Raw genomic sequence first — 11,496 nt, 5'->3', positions numbered from 1 at the left:
GCAGAGTACCAGCCCAAATCTGACATTAATCAGGCTCTTTCTTCTCGCTGATGCTTTGGCACCTGCTGGGTGAAACAAAGTTGATGCTCCCCCTTCAAGCTGGAGTTTGCACCCAATGCATTTCTTCACAAGCACTGCAGCTCTCGGCACATGCAAAGCCTCAGTGCAAGAAAGCCACAGCCTGAAGAGAAATGTTCCAACACACTTAGAAACCAAGAGAAATCGAGATTTTTTTTGCGTCTGTGAAATTCTTTTTAGCATGAGCCATACTCTGTTTTACCAGGTACCACAGAGATGCTCTGATGAAGGACTATAAAGACAGGAGAGGGTGCCGCGTCAGATGCCAGTTGTGCTCTTCACAAGCCTTACTGCCCTCCCTGGGGTCACAGTGCGGGCTCACAGCACCAGTCTGCGGTTCGGAAGACCCCCTCCCCTCCCTCTCACCAAAGCGCTCTCTCCTGCTGTGAGGCCCATTTCATCCAATGCGGCTGCAGTGGGGAAGCTGGAAGTGGCTGGAGTTCATGGCACCCTCCCAGGATCCGTGGGCTTGCAGAACACAAGGGAGCTGTGAGAAAATATTGATCAGTGTGACAGCATCTACATCTGTATCAGCAGCCTAACCAGTGTCAGCTTTCTGGTAGTCACCACAGTACAGAGGGCCCTGCAGATCAGATTTGCGAGAGGCCCCTGGGACAGCTGCAGGTGGGTTACAGGGGTTTCTTCCACCAAGAGTTACACAGCATGAAAGCAGGGCTTTAAATTTTAAATTTTAACAATCAAGAACCTGAAGCTGGTGCACAAGCTGAGCAGAAACAGGCAGCAGAGCCAGGCTGAGTACACATCCATGCCAATGGCTATAGCAGCCATTGCAAGGGAGATGTGAAGGGTGAAGAGGACAGGCAAGCCTCTTGGTCCTAAGGACATCTGTCAAAGGAGTTCTTGGACGTGGGCATAGAAAGTTTGTACCACTATTCCCCTACAGAAGCACAAGAATACATCTGAATATGAAAGCTACTTTGCTTTCAGGGACATTTTTAGCACATCACTTCAATTTTCTTACTAGATTCAGTGGCACCAAGACTCTTCATTGGCACCTTCCACAAATCATAAATTAGCAGTAGCAGTAAAACAGGGCAGCCATTCCTGGGCTGAACCTCATGCCAGTAAACACAACCACCACCTCTTAGCCCCTTAAAACAAGCATCTTATATCTCCAATTCAGACCTGACAGCTGCAGAGTACCAGCCCTGTGCTTGGGGTGTAGGCTCCAGGGGGGAGTGTGGAAGATGCCCCCCCCATGGACAATTGCCCATGACTATGCAGGGAGAGAGAGAGGTTGTCTTCACTTCTGCAGGAGGCCAGATCCCAAATTTAATAAAGGTTTCTCCTTCCAATTGCTGCACCAACTACAGGAGCAACACTTGCTCTTGTAACAAAATGTCACCTGCTTTTCAAGTAGGAACTTAAATGAGCTTTCCTGAGAAAATAATTGCCAACTATTAAAAGGCTACTGTTGGACCTTGAGAAGACTGTCAGAATACAAAGAAAGATGTACCAAATTCTTCCTGAATTGATACTTCCAACAAAACCTATTTGTGTTTTGAAATGTAGCGCTACAACAATGGCCAGTTGTTTTTGTAAAGTTACAGGCTGAGCGCCATGCAATCATTTTCTAAAAGAGCAGCCTTTCTTTGTTGTTCATGGAAGTGCTGGGAGAAAACCCTAGGTGATTCAGTTGGTCTCTGCCTTAGTCAGCAGAGGAGTCTCGGCCCATCTCTCATCAAGCCCACGCTGGAGAAGACCCAGCTTGGGACCAGACCAGGCAACTCTGCTTCTGCCACGGAGTTATCCCCAAAGAAGAGCCCACATTTTCCTAACTTCCACCTTCTTACTCCTCATCGCAGCCTCGAATCTTATACCAAATAGCAACTTACTTTTGCTGTTTTGTTAAAAGCAGATTTTTAACAACTGTTTTCTCTGTAACAGTCAAGTCTTTCTCCTCTCACCATTTTGACTTTGAGCGCTACTTGACACAGGAGCACTTTCTAGGATCAACTTCGTGACATCCACATGCACAGACAGAATTGCATCAATAACAGCCCAGAACTGCCTCGTCACTATTACCCCTATAGTGTCCAAATGCCTCAGGCCCATAAACTTGAAAATGCCCTAGAATGGACAAGCTTGAAGTAGATTTTCTCCAGCCACATTGGATTGAACTTATGCTGCTGGACTCTCCTTTTTGTTTACTTGAAGCATCGGATCTTTTCTGTCATCGCTCTGTCTTGACAGATGTCTGGATGCGGCATTTTCAGTGTACTCCCATCTCCCAGGAAGGCAAGATATTAAAGCGCAAACCGGTTTCATCCTTTGCCCCAAAACATTTGCAGTGTGTTAGCACGGAAGACTACATCATTCGCTATCACTGCTTATCCCTTGGCCTGAATTACGATCAGGCACTGAAACTCAGCTCTAATTACACTGTCTAGAATGGCTGGGCTGCTGTTCATTAAAAAGAAAAGTCAGATTACTGAATCCCCTTCTCATCAATCTCTGCTGATAGTTATTCCGATGACCAGGGCAGCGTTAAGTGAGACTGCTTATGAAAAACAGAACTGGAAGACAGTCTCACCTAGTACATGACTGCTTTTCCCTTACGAGTCACAACCTCAAACATGTTGGAGATGGAGACTAGCAAAGCAAACACACTTGTAGCACACATTCTCATGTCAGAAAGCAAAGGGGAAGACTTGACAAAACAAATGCTGAGAGGAAGATGCAGCCACCATCTACTTACAGCAAAGTGTCCAAGGCGTAGTGCTGTCTAAACAGAGGACATCCTTCAAGCCACTGTGGAAAAGCTGCTCTCCGAGAGCACACCCTGAAAGGGGTTAGCGCGCACCAAGGCAGGCTAGTTCACACCAGATGCAGCAGAGCGGCAGGAACAGCAGCTTTCCCCCAGTGCCCAGCTGTCTGCATCCAAACAAGGCAACAGCAACTCCTGGCGTCTTACCGATCCAGGCAGTCACCACAGGCATGCCCTGGCCTCGCAATCCTGCCCGAGAGCTGATCGGAGCGCCGCGGCACTTCAGCAACCATCATTTCTCATCCACATGCTAATCCTCAAAATAATGCCAAACTCCAACTTACCAGTTTCAGTGATGAAGCAGGTATATATTTTTTAAATCTCAGAAAACATAACAACATGTAAGACAAAATTCTATTCTATACCCCTTAAATTATATTTCAAGTACAGTTCTGCAAACTCAAACCAGAAAACAAAATGAAGAGGATCTGGTTTCCAGGACAGTGATCCAGAGCTAGAAAGCACTATAATTAGAATCAGGACTGAGATTGAAGACCCCAGTTTGTTTGCAAAACTAATTAGCTAATGTCATTAGAAAGCAACAGAGAATAAGCAAGAGCAGAATCAGACTCTACAGCTATCTAAGCAAAGGACAGTTTAATAACTGTACTTAGGATATGTTTTAAAAGAAAAAAAGAAATCACTTTATGGATTAGATTTCAGCCTTGGCAATATTCATACATCTTGGACGTAGCAAAATGGCTTGGAGAAGAGGGTTTCATCATAGTAAACACAGCTACTTCACAGCAAGATTTATTAATACATCCAAAAGAAAGAAAGAAAATCATTTTGTCACACTATATACAGATAATACATACAGTGTTTTATACACATATTACATCAGTTTTTACACAAGAAAAATATACATAAAAATGTAAACTTTTGTATACAAAAACCCTTAAACAAATTAAACAAGGACCAGATAACAAAAGGAGACCAATCTATTATCATTTCATTGATTTTTTTTTTTTTTTTTTTACATGGTAATACAGTACATTCATTGAGAAGTATGAGGAACATGTGAGCCAACCTTTCCTATTTAAAGGGAAAGTACAAACGCGAGCTTTCCTATCCGCCCCTGGAATGCTGTCCGTGAGCCTCCAGCACTAGAAGCAGTAGTGTGAGTTGCCATCGCTGCCGGGGATCCCATAGGAAGGAACCCTTCTTCTCGGGCATCCCCGTGCACCACACTCTCCGAAAGCGACACATCCGCAGAAGCAACCTGGGCCGGGCTTTTTGTGCGTATTAGCTAGTCTTCCAGCTAATACTGTGAGACGGGATGTGGCGATGCAAGTTTGTATGTTCCCTTTAAGCAGTCATTAAGTGGATTTAGCTTTACTGGAGTAAGTTGTTTATTTTTCCCAATGTACGGTATGCTGAACACATGTGTCAGGGATGAGAGGGAAGAAGGAAGGGGTGTAAGAGACTGCTAATCCTTGCTACCATGCAGTTACTTCAAAATCAGGTACGTTTGCAAGCTACAATTCACTGGTTCAAAATACACTGCCTCACCTTTGCTTTCCCACTGCAACTTGTTTACATTTTAAACTCTAGTGGCCAAACAACTGTACGAGGCTCTTTTTGTTACAAGGCTGTTTCTGATATCAAAGCGTGATCAAGCTACCTTTAAAATGACACCAAACACAAACTTCTCTGAGACAGCCTTAAAAAGAGTGAGCATTCCCTCTAAGCACTTTGGATTGTCCATTTGCCACCTTCTCTTTTATTAATCTAGGGTAAAGATATTCACCCTTAACTGCAAAAAGGATATTGGTTGAGATTCTGACATCTGTGTTGCTCCACTTGCAGATAAACATTTTGGGGAATTAGAGGGGAAAAAAAAAAACAAAACAAAAACCAAATCCACAACAATAAACCCAAACCATAAAACCTCAGGCATCAAATAAGAAGGGAACTACTTAATATGTTGGTGAAAAAACAGTTGCAGAAACTGGTTGGAAACAAACAAACGATAGATTCCAGTGAAGGCTTCTCACATTAAATAAGTTAAAGACTTGTTACAGACATCTTCAATAAAAACATCCATCCTCCACAAAGTATGTTAAAATGTAACACAATAGTGATGCACTGGTATTTCTCCTGAAAAGGACAAAAGGACATGAAATCTCCTTAGTGATATCAGTACTATTGAATGTAGGAGGTGAACAATGATTTACGAAAGTAAAGTAATGAGGGAAAAAGCTGTGTAAAAGAAACCATGAATCATTAATTATAATTGGACAAAAGGGGGGATGGGGCAGGATGCCATTACAGTATGCCTCAGAAACCCCTTAAGGAAATAAAAACTTAGAAACTTGTGTTTCCATTTCTTTCTTATGTCCATCTAAGTGATGGTGGGAGTAAGGGCTTGTTTGCTTGCTTTTGTTTGTTTGTTTGTTTTTCTCTTTTTTTTTTTCTTTTTTAAAATAACAACCCTTCTAGTAAAAATTCAAAAGACAATTACAAATGGCTTTAGATAATTAAGAGTCTCCTTTTTAAAATAAAACTTTGATAACACATTTCTCCATTTCTTCTATATAATGCAGCTTCAGTGAAAATATGTCATAAGGGACAGCAATTTGCAAAAAGTGGGAAAAAAAATTGCCAACCAAGGTTCATAACATATACACATGTATATGCAGGACATCTACACTCTATATACATATTTAATATACGTATGCATGAGTATATATCAGGAGAGTACCAACAGGTACGTTCTCCACATACATAAACTGAAATAGCGTAATATATGTGTGCGTATATGTATTATACACACACAGTACACAGACATACCCATACACACGCCCGAACATATGTATTATAGAAATCGTCGTGTATGATTGCATGAAAGCTCAGATGGAACACTACACCAGTTACCTTTTTCTAATAGAAATGCAAGGAAGACAAAATTCCATGGCTGAATTGTGACCAAGAAAAATTGTGCCATATCCATACTGAAAACGTGGAATGCAGTATGGCTCGGTGACAGAGTTGGAGCAGCATTCTCCATTGAAACTGAAGCCTAAGCTAGCCAAGATTTTCAACAGTGCTTAAATGTGACTGAGCAGGTTTCTGACAGCTGCTTTCTGCTAAAAGGATATAGAAGCTCCATTTAGCCAGAAAACAGAAAATGAAATACTTAAAACCACAATTTACTCGCATAACCAAGATCATTCAATACACAATTAGATGCAAAGTGCTAGCATGTTAATGGTCAACTCTGCGGCTCGTTTTAAAGTCTGTTTAATGGTAAAATGTAACGAGCTGTGTTTCTCTCGATATGTTTGATGACAACCCCGCTGCTCAGAACAGAGCACAGGGCTGCCTTCTGCTTACTGTCTGCGCCAGGGGAAAACACAAACCAAACTCCCTTTTTCTCCCTGGGGCTGAAAATCGAAGATAATTTTCAGTGGGTGTATTTTTCTCATTTTGAACGTTTACCTCTAAAATGCAATCCTGGGTTAACCTTTTAATATGCTAGGAAGCTTTGCATCAGGTTCTAAGAAAAGTTTGTGTTCATCTGCAAATCAATCGCAGTCGTACTCAAGCACAATTGAATAGCTGGGAAATTCTGCGTAAGTTCAAGCAAGTGCTCAGGGCCCAATTCAGCTGCCACTACAGTCACCAAGAGAATTTCCCGAATGCATAAGCAGAGCTGGATTGGGCCATTAAAGCTGACTGCTCTTAGCAACAGAAACTGCAGAAATGCGGGGACAAGGGGGAGCTGGAATGGAGGCAATGGAGCAGAGAAGCAGAAGAGGTTGGCATTGCAAGAGGCCTCAATGAGTAGTAATATAGAATAAACAAAAGCAGAAACGTACCAAGGAAACTCCACTGTGAGGGCTGAGGTAACACAAATCAATGGTGACCAAGCTCAGATCAGTCACTGATGTCATCCAAATCCCTCAGAAGAATTACAACAACCTGGTTTGGCACAAGTGCTTACCTGCTACACATATGTTACGTGGATAGTCTCTCTCTTTAGCTCACACACTTACTCATGTTACAACTAGTGTACATGTGTGTGATACAACATATATTCCATCTATACATCTGTATGCATGTATATATAGATTTAGATTGATTGCATTCATACGTATTTATTGTACATCATGAGGGCAAGTCCACATTCAGCAAAGTGCTACCAACATCTCATATACAGATATATCTCTCTGTACAGGTATACACAAAAATGGGTCTATTCTTCCCATAAAGGCATAAAGATTTATGCTGCTAACTCCCATTACCACCAAATAAGCAGAAGGAAAGGCCTCTGACAACTTCCACCTCCCTGCCCTTTCACTTGTATGCATATGTGCCACAAACGAATTGCGGGGAGGGGGAAAGGGGGAGGGATGCCTGGGGGAGATCAACATACTGATAGGGAGGGGGATATAAAAAAAAAATAAAAAAAAAATTGAAAATTAAGATTTGATTTGCAACTGCTTAAAAAAAGCCTTCAAAAAATTCAAATGTCTGTGCAATACTGGAAGCTCTGTTTTTCTAAACAGATTTTTGAAGTCACCAGGATCATCAGCATTAAAAGTGATACTGTATGAATAAATAACAATTAGGTTACTTTCTCCAGCCTAAATAGAACAGTATGAAGAGTAAGCCAATCTGTAAGAATGTTTCTGACTTCTCACAGTTTCAAGTGAGAACTCCCATGCAGATATCTTCCTTCTCCAATTATGAAAAAAAAAGTTAAATGGCCATAATTTAATTCAGAATTTCACAGCACAAGTGAAACTCCCTGGATCAAAATTGTATTTTGTTCTGCAATCCCACAACAGCAATTTTGGGGCAAAATTAATACACACCAAGACCCTCAGGAAAGAAAAGAATCTACTTTGAAGACAGGATCCTTTTACAGAATAGAGATCACCCCACAGACAGTGCCCCTTACAACCTAATTTGAACTGATTGACAACATTTTCCAAGGCAGACCATAGGAGATTCAGGTATTCATTTGCAAAGATACCGCAATTCCTATGCCTCCCCATCCCACCGAATGCAGACCTTCCCATTTCAGTTTCTCCTGAAAAATATCGCTCATTTCTCCCATCCCTCCTCCTCCCCCATTTGTTTTATTTAAAGGCTGTCTTTGGGAGCTTGGTATTTTCATGGCATTTTAAACAGGGCTCAATGCAACTCATTTAAAAAACAGTAAAATTGACATGATATCAGAGTTAGCCTTATAACAGAAGATTATGTAGTAGAGAGTTTCAGTTATTTATACAACAGTGAGGACATAACAACCCCCTACTAAATAATCACATTTCTACAATACATTCCATCACCTCCGGACTACTTTTCTCTTTACAAAACTATGACCTACATACAATATACACATTCGTATCGCACATACATCCCCCCCCCAATGCATATTTTTTGTGTGTATATATAATACATACATGCACACAAGCAGTCTAATTCTATTTATAAGTCACAGTGGGAATTCCTTTGTGAGGAAAGGAGGGGAAAAATTCCTGAATAAGACACTGTAGATTCCTAATGTTCTGACTTTTCAAATTCCAACTCACAGAGCTAACTGGAAACAAATACATTAAAAAAAAAGAAAAGGTCTTACAAACTTGGTTCACAACTTCCAGCTACAGTAGTTGGATTTTTTTAATTTGATCTATTTACCCTGTAACTAAATTTCTAATCATAGGTACAAACCACGGATAAATTATTGCAGAATGTAACACTCAAAATAAAATTTAAAAAGAGTTATAGGAACAGTAATATAAGGGTTAAAAAGAGTTCTATGCTTTGTTGATACAGGATACCATTTTATTTTATTTATATATATATATCTATATATAGATATAGATATCTGCAAGGTAGCAAAGAATAGCTGTACACCTTGACACGGCAAAGATCCAGTGTAAAAAGGTGCTTCACTAGTTTGTTTTTCCAAAAAAGCTTGTATATAATTTTATAGCTATTAAAAACACATATGCAACATAATTCATTACACTCAATACAGCTTTAGTATAAAACTTATAATTTATGAGGTGATGTTAATAGCATAAATTAATATACCATTTCTCTTAAAATCTACAATAAGTATTCTGAAAGCTCATTGGGGAAGGGTATCTTTAAATAAAAAGTTTAAAGCTGAGCGTGATGAAAAAGGTTCTGTATGTTGAACTTGAGATGAGAGCCCCGAGAAGAGAAAAAGTCCCTAAGCCAGACACCGTGGACTATAAAACTGAACAAAGATTTCTCCTTCTTGCGCTCTCACTTAGGTGACGCTCTACCTTAAATTATTATTTACTTTTAAAACTATTTTTTTTTTTTTGTTAACTGCCCTTATTTCCACAAGGAATCCCTGAGACATACCCAAAACTGTACAGTGAAGGTCATCACTGTTCAGAGAAACTGGTTCAACCCCTTCTGGTAGGATGTAGCTATTTTGCATGAGAATCGAACTGTCCATCGCTTCAGAATGAATCTATTTGCACCGGAACCAACTACACTGTTTAAGACGCAGGTTAGAGAGTCATTTCAGGATAAATCAGTCCACTCCAAGGTAGAAGCCAACGCCATTGCAGTTAGCTACATCAGAGCAATCTGCACCAAAGTTAAAGTTTTCCAGAGGGTATCTGGGAATGTTACCTATCCAGAGTTCACCTCCGTGGGCACTGGCTGACAACGACAGAAAGCAGGTAAAACATTAGCATTACTGGACCAAGTTCAACACGCGTATGCGGTCGATACACTGGTACTCTGGACATCTGACTGTGTGTGTGTTTGGGGGACTAGCAAGGAGGAGGAGTAGGAAGAATGCATTTTTCTACATCGAGTAAGTACGGTTTTAAGGTCAAAAGCCCAAGTTTCATCCTGTTCACTTCCAAACCGGATTCTATGAGCCAGAGTAGACTGAAAAGGTGTCAACACTTACTTCAAGGAGACAGAAGGCCTTCTCCAACTACTGCTGTCAATCTATGGCCAAGCCCACTTTCTCCTTTCATGCTTCCACTACCTTATTCCATAGTAGCCAGAGAAGGGGTATGTGAAAGCAGAATAAAACAGGGGAAGGCAAAGAACCCAGCCACCATGAGAAGTAGCAGAAAAGCAAAGGGAAAAGCTCCCAAAACAGTCACTGTTAGTTTTTTTTAAAAACATGGCTGAAGACGTGAGTGAGAAAATTGTTCTAAGACACATCTTTTGTAACTCCTTCTCTTCCACCAAACTTTTCTTTCCCAACAACAGTGGTTTTGTCTAGTTTTAAAGACAAAACTAAAACTTTACCTGATAGAGCTAAGGTCTCTCATGACCAGACCTCTCCTAACCTCGAAGTTTAAGTTTAGTAAACGCAAATGTAGATTTTTCCACCAACCCTCCTTACTTTTATTTGTGCTTGCAGGTATTAAAAAGAATAATTTAAGTTTTCTTCCTGACTTTCTATTGATGCACTTCTCAAAAGAAAAGGAGCCTGTGAGAAGGTAAACTCTTGTCAAAAATGCCTGCACATTCACTGCCAGTGTGTGCACTCCCATGATCAATGTTGTACCCTCAGCATCTAGTTCATGACATATTAGCGTGCCGTGAAACATCATCTTACTCACTGATCTGAGAAATACTTTGATCTATTGCACTGTCGTTCTAGCATCCAAAATACATGTTATGAATTGCAGGAATCTCTCCTCCTTTTCGTTTTACACTCAGATTCGCTCAGGACCACGGAAGACTTACCAGTTGGCATTACTTACACTGGAGAAGTATCTGAGAATGGGAGAATAAAAGAAAGAATGATGAAGAATGTACAGAAGAAGGAAGTAAAGGAGGTATGAGAAGCAGCACACAACACCCCATCATTAAATGTTACCCACGAAATCAGAAAGACCTTGTGACCAGAAGATCAAAAATCTAAAGATCAGCACATTAGCCCAAAACTAGTCCTTCAGTTAATATTTCCACCAACAACAACCCTTGCAACAGGCCTGCACAGGAGACTCCTTCACATGTAATGGTAAAAATACAAAAGCAAAAGGAAACATCCCACCAGGGAAGCTGCCCAGACACCCACCCAAATGCCTCACTGCAGGTAAGTTTTCTATTGTTTGTCTGCTGAAAGCACCTCCTGCCACTGTCCCCATACCCTAAAGGTCTTGAAAGATTCAACTGCAGGTAGCTGGCTCTTCTAAAAATTCTTCCCTCCTCCCTGCCCAAAGGCTCATACTGTTGGAGAATTCACCAGTGGATTCAGCTTGCTGCAGCACAAAGACAGGGGGAAATACCCCTGGAGCCTTGCCCCGATGCCTACAGGAAAATGCAGCAGCCACAATGCTGCAGGAGCTCAGGGAGGAGCTGGAGTTCAGAAGCAGACTAACGACATGTCCATGTAACCACCAGGGCCAGCTTCTCAGAGAAGACACCTGTCCACTGCTTATTGTACTCCTTCATGAGACTCTTCTTTCCTGGCAAGTACATTCAATCCCAGACTGTATTTAGATGTAGTTACAGCAAAATGAAGCTTCAAACTGAACTTGGCTACTGGTTTGCAGGTTCAATCCTAGGCCCTTCGCCTTGGCTGTGCCCCCGAAGCCAGTGGCATCACACTGTGCCTAACAGCTCACAACAGAACTTCCCAGTTTTTGAACTAATACTCATCTCCCTAA

At 41.2% G+C, this 11,496-nt stretch overlaps 1 protein-coding gene across 7 annotated transcripts in view; it reads right to left on the bottom strand.

Annotated features, from left to right (window-relative positions):
- Window positions 1–471: 471 nt before the first annotated feature.
- Window positions 472–11,496, bottom strand: part of INO80D (INO80 complex subunit D) — a 49,319-nt gene continuing 38,294 nt past the window's right edge. For 4 of the 7 annotated variants that reach the window (XM_082314341.1, XM_082314340.1, XM_082314347.1 and 1 more), the window contains one exon: window positions 3,448–11,492. The gene's annotated coding sequence lies outside the window, so the exon portion shown is untranslated. Of the gene's footprint in view, window positions 566–3,447; window positions 11,493–11,496 lie in introns of those variants that run through there. The other 3 variants (XM_082314346.1, XM_082314343.1, XM_082314345.1) reach the window with 3 other exon arrangements.

The sequence above is a fragment of the Platalea leucorodia genome, assembly GCF_965183815.1.
Source record: "Platalea leucorodia genome assembly, chromosome: 5".
In the NCBI taxonomy this organism is placed as follows: domain Eukaryota; kingdom Metazoa; phylum Chordata; class Aves; order Pelecaniformes; family Threskiornithidae; genus Platalea; species Platalea leucorodia.
Note: the sequence above shows the minus strand (reverse complement) of the source record. Positions and strands in the feature narration are given on the sequence as shown.